Genomic DNA, 15707 nt, shown 5'->3' with positions numbered 1-15707 from the left:
TCTGCCAACCATCAATTTGTTCTCTACCTAAGAGTTTGATTCTATTTCGTTTATTTGTTTATTTTGTTTTTTTAGATTCCACGTATAAGTGAAATAATGTTACCTTTTTTGTGGTGAGAACACTTGAAGTCTACTTTCTTTCATAGTTATAGGCAAATTTCATACCTATAATGATACATTATCTTCTAAAATAAAAAATATCAGCATATTTAACAGGAAAAACAAAAAAGTAGAGAATTAACAAACACCTGTCTTTCTCTTTGTTTTTGTTAGTTGGTCCATACCATTGGTTCTCAAATAGGGTGAGGCTTGGCCTTCCTTCCCAGAAGGCTTTAGACAGCGCCTGGAGACATTTTTGGTTGTCATGACATGGAAAAGGTAGAGGGTATGTGCCTCTGGCACTGCGCGAGAAAGGCCGGGGATGCTAGCTGCTAAACAACATATTGGCCAGTCATCCACAAGAAAGAATGATCTGGTCCACAATATCCGTAGCATTGAGGTGGAGGAACTCTGGTGTATGCGTATTGAGGGCACCTCTGAGCAGAGCACTGAACTAAGCTTGTGACTTCCAAGTACTTAGTCTTCCTTGAAGGACTTGGATAATTTTTTGTATTTTCTCTTGAAACATAATGTCAGGTGAGTTACTATATAGAATGTGCTTTGACATGGAGAACATTTGGGTATGAGCAGTAGCTCTTTATTTTGATATATGTTTATTTTAGTCATATTTCCAGAAATACAATACATGAATATAGTGTAAGGTCACTAGTGAAATAGTTAGCTCACGTCACATGGGCCCCATAAAACTAGAGCTATAAAAGGTTGAATTTCATACAGAAGGACAGCATAAAGATTATATATTATTTGCTCCAACCAATAATCTTATAGCAATATTTTCAAGACAAACTTTTAATAATCTAAAAGGTAAATTAAACATTTTAATTAAATGGTGATCATGTCTTCAAAATGTTCTTAGGAAGTCCATATGAAGATGTATTTGATTTTGAAGTCATTCAAGAATTAGAAAGGAGAAACTTAGGGGTTCTGCAACTTTATCAGATTTTAGACTTTTAAACTTGTTATTTTGAAAAAATTTCAAACCCGAAAGAATAAAATGATGAATTCATGTGTACCCTTCACCTAAATATACCAATTTTTAACACTTTTTCCCATTTTCTTTCCCTCTCCTCTTATTGTACATGTATATACATGTTCTATGTTTATTTTCTTTGCTTCCTAATGATAAGGAATTCTCTTATATAATCATAACCACCATGTACATGGATGAACAATAAAAAAAGACAAGTATTTGTTTATTTTCCACTGTTTTCTTTTTTTCTGTTAAATATTTCAATTTAGAAATAAATTCCCAGAGTATAATGCACTGTAGACTTGAAATTTGCTAAGAGAGTAGGTCTGAAATGTTTACACCACACACATGAGGTGATGGATGTGTTAATTATCTTGATTGTGGTAATCATTTCACAATGTGTACGTATCCTCATATATTGAAAGATTACCTTAAATACATAAATATACACAATTTTCTTTAAAGATTTTATTTATTTATCTTTAGAGGGGAAGGGAAGGAGAGAAAGAGAGAAATATCAGTGTATGGTTGCCTCTCGTGAGTCCCCTGCTGGGAACTAGCCTGCAACCCAGGCATGTGCCCTGACTGGGAATTGAACCGCGATCTTGTGGTTCACAGGCCCGCACTCAATCCACTGAGCTACATCAGCCAGGGATAAATATACACAATTTTTATTGTCAATCATACTTCAGTAAGCTTGGAGAAAATTGTTGGAACAGAAGTTATATTGCTACAATTGTTCAAAGTAGAATTCGTTCAAGTAAACGACAACATTTTGAAGCTTTATCAATCTTCCTAAAACCTAGCCCTCATTCCATACATCTGCTACTCAAATGTCAACAGTAATTTCTAATTACTTACCCAAATAAGTACAGTGATCAAAATTTTAAATCACTACAATGCTATGTAAATAGAGTCCTTATTCAAAAGTGCCAATATTTTCATTTATAGCATGTCATATCTGCCTCATCTCCTTAGGTCTGGAATATTTACTCAGTTTTTTGTCTTTATGACTGATATATTGGGAGAAGACAGGCCAGTTGTTTTGAGGACTATTCCTCAATTTGGATTCGTCAGACAGTTCCACATTTTTGTTCAGGTTATGCATCTGTGGCAGGGGCACGACTACGTATGCCGTGCTGTGTCCTTCTCACTGCTGTGCACTGGGAAGTACCTCACGTTATTCTGTCCCATTATTGGGGGTAACTTTGATCACAGCAATAAGGTGGTATTTCTTAATCTGGAAGATTTCTCACTATAAAGATATAATTTCCCCCCTTGTAATGAATATGTTCTGTGTGTGGAGATATATAAATAATCTGTTTCACACAAAATTGCATTCAATGATGTTAACATGGTTCTTACTTGAGCCAATGATTAGTATAATGATTGAAAAATCATTTTCTAGCTCTATCATTCCCTCTACATTCATTTGTTGGCTTTATACTTTAAAAAACATTTTTCTCTTAATCAATTTGTCACTTATTTTGGTATCAGCATGAGCTCATGGATTATTTTTATTCAATGTGCTACAATCCATGCCTTTCATAATTTGTTTTGATGTTCAAACTACTGCATGCTTGGGCACTGGGAACCCTGTTAGGCTGGATCCTGTGCCCATTTGATATGTTCCCCCATATTTTTGAGTACCACCTTGCTTACTGGCACACTAAGATATTTTAGGTTTAACGTATACTTTTCCTGTTACTAGCTTCTCTTTTTTGAGTTTGAAAATAGTATTTAGAAAACAAAATCTGAATTTCAGTTGTTGCCATTGCTGTTGGGTATCTGTGCTTCTAAGTTCTTTCAGCAGATAGAGTTAGAAATAAATTTCTTTCTTAAAAAATTTAAAATTAGTAATTGTGGTAAAATACATATACATGGTATCATCTTAACAGTTTTTAAGTGTACACTTGAATAGTACTAGGTACATTCACATTGCTGTGCATCCAATCTCCAGAACTCTTTATCTTGCAACAAAACTAGGACTCCATACCCATTAACCAGCCCTCCGTTCTCCTGTTCCCCTACCCCCTGGCAACTACCATTCTACTTTCTGTCTCTAGGAAGATGACTGGAATCATATAAGTGGAATCACATAGTTTTTGTCTTTTTGTGACTGGCTTATTTTACTTTAGATTTCTTCTTTAACCATGAATTCAGTAAGTGTATTTCTGAAGCATTATATAATAAATTTTTATTAAAGTTGATAAAGTTTTTTTGACAAATGCCATTTTAGAAATGAGTGAAACTTTCAGGTATTTTTTTTTTGTTTGAAGATGATGATTAGGTGTTTTCCAGTTTTATTAAATAATAAGTGCTTGGCCTTAGTATCTTATAAATCTCATCAACTTGTTTTGAATACACTTATTATATTTTTCTTCTGGAATTGTGTGGGTACTTGGAAATAGTGTAACAGTTAAAAATAACTGTTTAAAATAAAACAGTTATTTACCTTTACCTCTTAAAAATAAAAGGAATGAATAAATTTATAAGTAGCTAGCAAAACTCTCCTAGATGAGTTATGTTTTTCTAATTGGAGCACTGAAAAGTCACTGAATCACTTTTAAAGAAATATCATATAGATATCTACATATCTATGTGTAGGATAGACAGATATGTTGAAATGTGAAATGTCTAACTTTTAAGGGAGTATTTCAAATATATGAGGTGATTCTTTAAACAGTTCACCAGAGGAACCAAAAATTACTGGAGGCTATAAAAGGTGGACACTTTGGAACTTCATGTGATTCAGAAGATTTTTGGATGGGTTTCCAAAGTCTGTGGTGATAGAATGTTTGAACAAATTTGGATTTGATTTGTGAAAAATGTTCTTAACAAATTATACAGTTATGGACAGGATGGGGCACACATAGGTTTACAGTTGTTCATATGGAAAATAATACAGTAATTAATAAATAATAATCCAATAATAAAATCTGTGTTTTGCATTTTTATGACTCTAAGTCTACTTTTGCCCTACCCTGTATTTGTCATGTAATAATGCAGGTTGCTTGAACACCAGTTAAATATGGACATTCCACCCACACTCTTCCTTTTAGTAGCTAATCTTTTCTGTTCTATTGCAATATACTAGTACTTTAAAGTGATATAAATTAGCACTGTTATTTATATTTGTACTGAAGCAATATGATGAAATTCACAGTGAAATATGAAACCAGGCTGTGGGCAGTGGGAATTGGTTCCCCTAAGCAAGTTTTTTATTGGATCCCTTAATGTCTGGGCTATAAGTCACCTTTTATCTTAACAATCATTTAGTCCAAAACTCTTTAACTTTCTCTTTCAGACATCACCCAACCCACATCCTCATTCTGCTTGTCTTATCATTCTATCTTTAGAAAACTCTGACTGCCAGAACATGATCTTCTTATAGCTTTCACCTGCTTGTATTGGTCAGCTTCATTGGAACCATGGAAAAGTGACTTACTTATCTTCCACATGACCAGCCTTCCAATATTTAAAAACCATATTATCTTATTTTCATAAACTGGAATCTTTCAGCAGTACAGCCCAGGGCTCAATCTTAGAGGCAGAACTGAGGCAGAGAGGAAAACAAAGAGAACTGGCAGGGTATAGGACCTGTTCCCTCCATGCTGTAAATCACGACATTTGCTCATTCTCCTGCCCAGGGGTAGCCTCCCCATGCCACCGCCTCCGTGCGGCCCCTGCTGTCGGTCAGCCTAGTGCAGATGTACTCTGAGTTCCACAGCTGACCCTCACAGTGTTTTGTTGTTTCCAATGGAAAGAAGTGGGTGTTTGTGAGGTAAATAAAATACACTTTCCTTACAGCATAACATTTAAAGATGAGCATAACTTGCTGTTTCACAACTAAGCAGGGCACTGATAATTATTATGCTTGTCAAAATAGTATGGACCAAGTGTGACAGTCATTAAGGCCATCCTTTCACTCAATTAGAACATTGACTTTCATCACATATCATGATGTGCTGATTGTTATGATAAAATTATATAAAAACTGTGTAAGGTAGAATACGTGAATCTAAGGGGTCAGGAAGAAAGTCTAGCTTGAATTGGCTCCCAGAATTCTCAAGCTTTTAATGTTCTCACTGGCTTGTACTCCGTAGCAGGTACTGATGGTGCTGCCCACCCAGGAAAACCCCGGTTCCCTTTCAGAATCCGCCACCCACAAGACTGTGTTTCAGGGGCAGCAGGCCCTGTATCCAGCCCCAGGGGCTGATACTGGTAATTTTAGACGTTGGAAGGACGATACCTCACACATTTTTGTCCAGTCAATTCTTTGTTTTGGGAGGCTGTTTCATGCATGGCAGGACATTTAACATCCCTTATTTTCATTGTCTAAGTTCCAAAGCAAGTCCCATCGCTGTGGCAATTAAAAACGTCCTCAAAGATTTCTCGATGCCCCACATTAGCAGGGCAGTGGGGAGGAATGTAAGAGACCATGCCGAGGGGCTGCGTAATCCTAGTTCCATGTGACAACCATCAGTCTGGAGCCGTCACACAGACCCCAGTCATCTTGCCAGTGAATGCTGTAGGCACAGGAGCTGACACACTTCTGGCCAATGAGGTGAGAGAAAGTCTGCTGAAGTGCTTCTGGGAGAAGTTTAACCCATTGATAAAATGAGAAGAAACAGTTTTTTGTCTGTGTCTAATAAAAATATGATGTCTAGAAACTGGTTTCCATTTGCTTGTAAATGAGGTGAATTTGCTAAAAAGACAGCTGAGCAAAAAAAAGGGGGGGGAAACCTGATCCTCAATGGTGCCAGTGAGCTACTACATCAGTCAGTCCTAGAACTGTTTTGTGTTTTGACTTCTTACTATGTGAGATAATAAATTCCTTATTGATTGACTCAATTAGGCCAAAGTGTTTGGCTACTTAAGTTAAAAGCTTATTAACCAATATGCCTTATCTTGCTTTTCCCTCCCACCTGAAAGATTAGTTTATTGAGACAAATTACATGATCAAAAATGAAAAATGAAAAATAGTCACACCTCAAGTGAATACTAATGCTCTTTGAAAGGCAGACTTGGACGTGTCTTCTACACTACTCATTTGTCAGATTGAAATAGGGCAAAATAATAAAGTCTGTGTCCTCATTCCAATGAATAATTCTAAAACCAAAACTAATTTTTCAAGTAGCTAAACATTTTCTGTTTAAAAATGTACTGGTATTTGAATAATATTCACATGACATCATCGTGTCACAATGTCCAATCATGGTGGCCTTTTCTTTTATCTCTGCACTCTTGCTTGAATTATAACATTAATTTTTTGATGTATTGTTTCCAGCTGGTATTTCCCAATTTGACCATGGCTTTTGCCTGAAGATGAGCACATGCTTGAAAACTAAGGTCAATGTCTCATGAATGAGTCTATTAGTGTGATCTTCAGTCTCATTTTAAGAAGGCTAGAAATTTTTACAGATATGTAGAATTTTAATGCTTGGGTAGACATCAAAGGTCATCTTGCATGCGTAAATCGTTTTTGACTCTTTAGTTGGAAGGGGAGGGGTTTAGGTGGTATAATGTACTTTAAAATCATAAAAATTCTTTAAGCAATAGCATGTCCTGGTGAAATAAAAGCTACAGTCCTGGGATTACAATACTAGTTCTTCTTGTCCTGGCTTTGCATTTCCCAGATGGATGACCTCAGACAAACTATTCACTTCAGTTTCTTTATCTATAAAACATATTAGCTCTCATTGCCTTGGAGGGTTATTCTGGAAATGAAGTGGAATGGTGCATTACTCGGGTAGCAATGTTAACAACCACTACAATGACATCCTGGGTGAATTTATTTTGAATAAAAAACATTGCAGATTAAAATAAAAAATAAAAGCTCCATTGCTTGCTAGAACTACCTTCCTCCTTTTGTCATTTTGCTACCTCTTTACCTACTATCAACCTCTATTCAGACATGTCTTCCCTCCAGAAGATTCTATGCTTCCCCTCAAGAGAAGCCCAGCTCAGGTTCTCTTCCTTGCCCTTCTTCAGGGTTGGGTTCATAACTTGATCATAAGACTTGCTTGTCTCCATCTTGCTCTTCAGCAGTGGTTCTCATGTGCCTAAGAACACCCGGGACCCATCTAATAAGAGATTAGTGGGACAACCCCTAAGATTCTGATACCATAGGCCTTGGGATCAGGGAGTCAGAATTTTTGATGGCTGGTAATTTTGATGAGATAGTTTTGGGCCACCCTTTGAGAGGGATCACATCTGGAGGGTGATCTCCCTGAGAACCAGGCTTTAGTTTTATTCTTTTATGCCCTTTACTGAGAATGAGACTAGATAGATAGTAGGTGCTGAACAGACACACACATGATAAATGTCAAACATTTTCTGTAGTTTGTAGAAACATATGATTCCTTGGGTTCCCCCCATAACTTATATATATTGTAAAAGGTGATGTAGAAATACATAATTCCTTGGACTCCCCCCTAATTTATATATATTGTACAAGGCGATATGCTCCTAAGAAATTTTGCCTTTTGTAGTACAAACATTCAGATTTCTGAAATTACTATAACTGTATTAGATAGAAAGAAAGACTTTTAGCATTTTTTAAGATGTCGGAGAAATGCAGAAAAAGTATTTATTTATTAAAAATAATTTATGAAGTACTTTCAACATGACTACGTTGTATTGGATGCCACAAAGATAGAAGAATTACAAATAAATGTAAGCAAGTTTGCAGTTGCTCAAGAGCTAGATATCCTGAGAAAATAAGACAAAGCCATATAAAATAGCTGCACACTAATATGAATACTGTAGTGGAAATTAGATGGCATGTACAGGAGGAGGTAGGAATGTTCATGAAGGGATTTGTGGAGCTGCTAAGTCTTGAGGAATTAGCAGATGAGAGGGAAATACTTTAGAGGGAGGTACAATCACCTAGTAAAAGACTTGGGGTCAACAGTAGGCGTGGCTCTCACAGACAAGTGATGTTGCAGGCGTGGTGGGAGTCTCAATAAACAGTTTCTTCCTCCCTCAGTGATGAACAAACTGACAAAACAAAGGAGTAGCAGGTGAGAAACCAAGGTGTCATCTCTAGTTCTGACAAAGCCTACATATGAGATTCTAGTTTAGCGTGAGAGCTGAAATGCCTGGCTAACTGACCCTCAAGGAGTACCACAATGGATGGTGTCCACAGGCAGCTTGTTCCTAAGAGGAAGAAGGAGGTGAGCTGGGTGTGCTCCCTAATTTTGCTAATTGTATAAGTCACTGCATTTCACCTGCTTTGAGAGAAGGAAGTGACAGAAAGGTCAAACATGCCACTCTAGTGGTGCTCCCTCCACTTGGAAAGAAAAAAAAGGAGTGTGGAAGGAATGTTCCTCTTAATTTCCCCTCACTTTGTGCTCTCTTGATATTTGGGCTGAACCATTAAACTCAAGGTCAATTCAGAGCATAGTTACACCCTTCGAGTGAGACCATCAGCTGTCTTTCAGGGCAGTTCTGATCCCACCTTCACATAGCCAGCCCTCAATACTAAGGCTGGGCTTATTGCAGACCCTCACCTTTGCCTAACAAGATCCATTCCCACTTCAGGTTGTCCAGGCCAAACTGCACTGCGCTGAGTTCTGTGTAGTGATCCAACCCTAATGTCTTGTGGTCAGGCCTTTAGGATGGGAAGGGCGGCACTAGACTGGGTGTTGTGATGCATTTGGGCTTTATAAGCAATGTTCTTTTGTTATTTATTTAATTAGTCCATTAATAAATTGTTTCTTATTGAATCAAGGAGTGTCAAAACCAACTGCATAACCTTTTTTTTAAGGCAAATATGTTATGAGGGTCGATTTGGAGTTTATGTGGGTTTTTTTTTGAAGGTCATTTCTGGGCCAGGGAGGTGGCAGGGACAAAGAGAATATTATTTGAGGATTTTCCAAGAATTAGAACAAATAGGTGATAGTCAGTGGGAGGCAAAATCCTGCAGAGCAGGTCCTGACTGTAGACTTAAGAATATTCCCCATTCCTTTCTCTTTGCCCTAAAAGCTCTTAAGGGGCTAGGCCTCATCAAATAGGGGTCCAAATGGAAAACATTTATTAGGCAACAATGGAGGGGTTACAATAGATGTCATGGAAGATTCTTCTAATGCTTTGAGTTACTCTGACGTACAGCATGGGAATGTGCATCTGTTTTTCTCTCTCGGGTAGTTGAAAGATGCTGTCCTGGCTTGAGTTCTTATGATCCACCCTGAAGGTAGGTCTAGACATCCAGTGCTAAGATAGTGACCTTAACAAATGGCTAACATTTAAAAATAAAGGAAAATATTACATCAGGGGATTTCAGTTATTTCTCAAACCCAAATGGCATCGGAGCCACTAGATGTGTCATTGTTAAGTCCTGGAGACTTGAGGGAGGCAGTACGATTGAAGAAAATTTTGCAATTTCTTCACATGTCTGGGTCCTAATTTAAAGAGAATTCTCTTACAGCCTCATCTCATTGCCTCCCATGACAGAAAAGCCATTACTTTTTATCCAGTGAATATTTGGCCATCAGGTTAATGCTGTCCACCTGCTTTCTACTGACACAGCTGTTTTCTTTCCTTCCAGGAGAGCTGGGCATAAAGCGTCTCACCCACTGTCAGCACTTGGCTCCAGGACCTGACCAGAATCCAGACTGACATGAATTCCCAGCTCTCCTAATGAAATACAGTCTTACAATCCATAAGTGGTGTAAGGTGTCCTGGCCAAAACCGGGCCCCATGAAATTTAACCCAGAAGAAATGGGGAGGGGATGCTTGTGTGTCAGGGGACTTTCCCAGTTCTGTCCCTAGGACAATTTGTAAGCCATCGCTGAAATATTTTTGTTAGTAAAGCGATTTCCTAAACTCCTAGTTAGCAGGGAAACATCTGGAGGAAAACAAGTCAGTTTTTGTGTGTGTGTGTGTGTGTGTGTTATTTAAAGGAAAATGGCATATGGTAGTTACCGCCAACAGGGGCCTGAGGAAGAAGTGACCATTGCTTATGGAAAAGGCATTGGGTCTAATGCTGAACAAGATACAAAAGTGAAGATTTAATTCCTGCCAATGGGAAATTTGCATTGTAGGTAGGGCCTCCCTACTGTCGGTCTCTGGCTGGAACCTTCAGTCACGATCCCTTTGATGGACTGTTGACTGACGTCCCTGCCCCATGAGCCTCAGGGAGACCCTTCATGTACATCCTGTGCCCCAGACTCCCCCCAAATGCCAAACCAGTTGTTCAGGTGTTTTCAGTTTTCTTTATTAAAGGGCCCAGCATGTTTATTTTATTTCTATATTTATTTTTAATTATAAATTATTATTATTTTAATTATTTTTTACATTATTTTTAAATTGTGTTTTCCCTAAGCCAGTTTTCCCCATCCCCTTCCCAAGAAATTTAAATAAGGGAAGGGGAGAAAAAATAATGTATTTATTAAGATTTTCTGCTTAGTCCAACAGGCAAGGGAAAGAAGTTAAGCCTTTTCTTCCCTAGAGGGTTTGGAGTACAAGTCTCTCAGTGGGTCTAGGGTGGGTGAAGGGCCCTCTCGCTGGCCTGGCCATCCTTGGTGGTGGATGGGGAGTGAGCTGCAGGCCTGTTTTGTTACCATGACTCCTGCGAAAGGCAGCAAGAACTCATATATCTCCTAAGGCCAAGCTTTAATTCTCAGGTACTGGAGAGTCTAGACTCCTAAAGAAGATGAAATTGTTTTCTTGTCTTAAAATTTGCGAGCTGATTCTCTCTTTCTGTGCAGGACAGTAATCTCTTCATTGCTGTTTCCAGATTATGCACCATGGGGACTGCAGTAACAGGGAAGGCCCTGACTCTTTTCCGCCTCTTTGTACACACAGAGGAAATTTGTGAGATGAGGGTTCTAACACGGATTTTTCTTAGTCAATGAATGTATTTCCCTTCTCTTTTCATCTGGAGAAAGGTAAGAAGGGGGCCATCAGTCCAGTCACATTACTTCTGATCTTATTAATAAGCCTAAATATCTTAATTATTTCATTATCACTTTTTGGATTACTAATGAAATTGAACATAAACTTCTCTATAAATTTGTATATCTACAGAAAATTGCTTATTCAAGTCCCTTCCCATTTTCCCCTAGGCATGTCGTATTTTTCTTACTGATCTGTAAAAGTCTTCAACACCAAATTAGATGGTATATGCTATCATGCAAAATTAATGCATTTTCCTCTCCCCAATGTACAGTAATTATTGTGTTCTGAGAAACTTAGGCCAGATAAAGCCCTTCCAATTCTGCTTGTGGTAGAATGTCTTAATTTGAAGGAACAGAATGAAGGATCTGTATTGAATAAGAAGTATAATACCTTATTTTTACATTATTTTACAATTTGAAAAGATTTTTTTATTCACACAAACACATTTGGAACCAAATGAGGTGTTCTCTGAGTTCTTAGACCAAAAGAATTAAAGTCTCTTCATATATCTCACAAGTATTTGAATTGTACTGGCTTGTTATTGTTTATATTTCATGGGACTTTAGTCTATTTGGCACTGGGGCTTGCCTGACGCTGTTAGAACTCCACCCCTGGTTAGTGCTAAGTGATCAAGAGAATGGAGTCTGTTCTTGGTCTCTGATGTTCAATTTGGCAGATTCAGGGTTGGGCTGGGATTCAACATATCTCAGTCAGAGTCACTGTTGCATTTTAAAAATTATTTTTAATTATTGTAAACTATACATAAATTTACCATCTTAACTATTTCTAGGTGCAGAGTTTAGTGATATTAAATACATTCACATTCTTGTGCAACCATCACTGCTGGCCATCTCTAGAACCCTCTTAATCTGGCAAAATTGAAACTCTGTACCCATTAAATAGTAACTTCTAATTCTCCTCTATTCCCAGCCACTGGTAACCATCATTCTACTTTGTCTCTACAAATTTAACTAGTCTAGCTATCTCCATAGTGGAATAATAAGACTTTGTCTTTTTTGATTGGCTTATTTTATTTACTCCATTGGCATTTTAGGTGGGGCAATCCTTGGTTGTATGCAACTGGATACTAGATGCCCATGGAAGCGCCACTGTCTGTGGCAATCGAAGCTGGAGGATGGTGGTATTCTTTTGACTGGATCTCCAAATAGAATCTCTAAACCATCTGAAGCTGATTCTTTCAAAAGCAAATATGTGTTTGAAATGTAAATAGCTCCTCATCCCAATCTGTGTAAACAGCCCCAGATGCCGCTTTCTGCGACCTGAGAAAGCCAAGCCAAGTTTTATCAAAGGCCCTTTCAAAGTTTAGTTTCTGACCAGGCATTTGTAAACAAGTTTTAAATGCTCTGCTTGGAGTGAGTGGTTTGCATCCAGGCCAGTAGGATCCAGAGCCCTTGACCGCTTCCAGCGGGAATAGACTTCATAGTCAGCTACTTGTCCTCAACTCCCTTTCCAACCAGCCATTCACGATAGTTCCCCTTAAAGCTCTCTGTGTAAATAGCTTATCACTATATTTATCACTTATTGTATATTTTAATATATTTATTTTAACATAAATACCTCAAATTGCTTAGAAATTTTGCAAGTAGGGGGCATGTCTTAAACCCCAGAGTAAAAGTTACACTTGAGGAGAGTAGCCTTGCTGGTAGAACTAGGCCTCTCTGACACTCTGGGCTGTTATGAGGAACTAAGAACAGGTAACCTTGAGGGTCTGATCATTATTGCCACTCATATGCATCAACAAAGCATTTATTTTCAAGGTGTTTTGTATAACAAATGCATGTTATTAAAATGAAGAAAATTATGAAGAGAAAGAATAAGAAGAAAGAAAAGGAAAACTAGATTCTGTGTAAGTCCAGCATCCATAACTACTTATGGCTCACTCATTGATTTGCTGACTTCCAGTAAATTTAATGCATTTGAAAGACAGTTTCCACCTACTTCCTTTTCAAGGGAACATTCCTATAGTCAGTTTTGCTAAACTGTTTGCTAAACATTATGGAGTTAAAATTGAATTATTTGATTGGTCCATCTACCTCCCTCATTCTGTCATTAAACTCTTTGGAGGCAGTTAAGTGTTTTGCTGGTGGTCACAATACTCTCTATAGCTGTTCTTGGTAACTCTTCAGTTTGGGCAGATGGGAATTATTTTTTTCAATGATGCTTTAAAGTAAGCTCGGAGATTACAAAATCTGCCTCTTCAGGCTGTGTTCTGAGCTGTATGTGCTGTCTGCCAGTCTTGGTGGCTCTGCCTCTCTGCCTCCGAGGTTTCATCCTAATTTTTCTTGGTTATATCTTATAATGCATTTCTCTCTCTCTACCCTTAACAACTGCTTTTTATGGTTATCTGATGTTACACTAATTTTGCATATATTGGATGTCAAAAGATAAGTTACAGTAAGTCGTGGTTCAATAGAACTATGAGAACAACATACTCAAGGCCCAAGTTTGCCTTTATCTCGGGCAGTCACAGGATTTCTCTATGCTTTGGTTCCTCTCTCCATAAAGTGGTATTTAAGAGTTTCTGTGAGGATTACTAAGGTAACTGTAACACAGTACTTGTAAGCCAATGCTGCCATTGTGACTACATTATGCCCTAATGCCACTGTTTTTTCTTCCTCATCATTGAAGATCAAGTACGGCTCTTACGTGAAACTGCTGGGCCTTTTGGATAACCTATTCTAATAGCAAGATAGAGTTTTACTCAAAATTATTTAGTTAATAAAAAGTAAAAGCCTCCATGATGTTGAAAATGCTAAGAGGGGCTTAAAGTTATACAGAATAATTAGCTGTGATTTTCATCTTTGAGGAAGGAAGGAAGGTGAAAATGGAAAACACAGTCAAAATAATGGATCTAGGTTAATACAGCCATTATCTGCCCATGGTGATGTTTCCTGTTTAGGGACCCTATTAATGTGACTTAACCATGTGTTTGGTCTCCATGACATAGTTAACCCGCACCATTGTGAGGTTTCCCTGTAGTTATTTGTGCATTGATTCTTCCTAATTAGACTACACTTCCAAGTCTGCCTCGGAGCACACGGCATAGATCAGGCCCCATGTGCCTGGATTCAAGTCCCTTGGCAGTAGGTTTTCAGTGGAATAGTTTGAAAATTACTGCATTGTAGTATAACTTACATGTTAGATGAAGGGTATCAATGAAGGGTATAAAGGAAAGAAAAGGATAAGTGAAAGGACTTCAGAGTGGTAGGACAAATGTCACCTACCAGTTTTGGCCAGAAGCAGGCCTGGAGGTGCAGAGGTTGCCTTGTGTCTGTCCCTTTGAAGAAGTGCTAATAGGAGAGCAGAGCATTTGTGCCCTCACACAGGTCAAACCCTGTCCTGCTGCCTCTGGTGAAATGCTTGTCATATCTGCATCCTGTCACTCGGGTTGGGCTTAAATGTCATTTCTCTGAAGGGTCTTCCCTGTCCACTCAATGTAAGTTTACTCTGTCTTCCACAGCCCTGAAGCAATAATTTTCTGTCACAATGTTAATTTAGTTCTAAGGAGTCCTTGTCATTAGTTAAAGCAACACAAATTCCTTGATAAATTCACCTAACATCTCAGTGATCTATTCTTTTGTTTGTAGTAGGATTGCTAAACTCCTACAACACTGCCTGGTACTCACAAGGTTGAATGCATAAATGAATTACATACATTCACAATTAGCTATAAGGAGACATCCAAATATTTTCTTGACTTAAAATTTTATTATTAAATATTTAAAAATCGAACCATTTGGAGAAGAGTGTTAATTGCTTCAGTATATATTTTTTGTAAAGTAGTGAGCCTTGAGCCATATTGTAGTATGTTACCACCAGATAACCATAAATTAATGTGGTTGGTAATAAGAATGGGAAAAAGCAAAATAATGTTGGGGAATGAACAGTGGCCCAGGTGTGAGGCTCTCTCGATCTCAGCTTTTTCTATTCTTAGGAGACCTACTTGGAGTACTGATGGTTGCCTCTCTACTTCTGTGAGCTCTTTGTAAGAGCAAATAAGCAGGAACAAAGTTTTTAATGTATGCACGTGAATAAACCTGCCAAAACACTTCATTAGAAGAAAATCGAGCATTCTTTTAAGCCATTGTGAAGCATGTCAGTTGCTGAACTGATTAGGGCTCAGTCTTACAGGAAGAGCTTAGAGGGAATATGAGACAGGAAAAAAATTCCAACAGCTTTGTTGTTGAAAAGACAGCTGTCTAGTTAGTACAGGAACTTTCCTTTAATTCAGACCCTCGTTGATGACCTAAGTTGGCTAGTCCAAGCAAACTTGGAAACTCGTAGCCAAATTTGAAGATTTTATCATTTGTTTTAATCAGAACTCTCACCTCTAAGTCAAATACATTGCCACTGCTTTCCCCTCCAGCCGTGGGCCATTGCTTGCAGTTTCATCTGATTATTATTTTGGCGCTGACCCTAGGTTTGGTGAGTGTGCTAACAGAAGAATTAGAAGTGGAAGATACACAAGGCTAGTGCTTCATTTACAGATGAAGGCAATTTACCCCTCTTTCCCTTTTAAAAATCTACCATAAATAAGTAAACAAAATAACAGCAATGTTTAATGAACCCAGCGGTTGAAAGAGCATTTACAGTGCCATTGTTGTGGGTTGTGGCAACAGTGACAAATGAAGATGTGACGTGATGTTTAACTTAGATGGATGGTCTCTCTGGACAGGTGTGATTCACTTTTATC

The sequence above is a fragment of the Sturnira hondurensis genome, unplaced genomic scaffold, assembly GCF_014824575.4.
Source record: "Sturnira hondurensis isolate 20B ecotype Veracruz unplaced genomic scaffold, ASM1482457v3 Scaffold0022136, whole genome shotgun sequence".
NCBI classification, from domain to species: Eukaryota; Metazoa; Chordata; class Mammalia; order Chiroptera; family Phyllostomidae; genus Sturnira; species Sturnira hondurensis.
Note: the sequence above shows the minus strand (reverse complement) of the source record.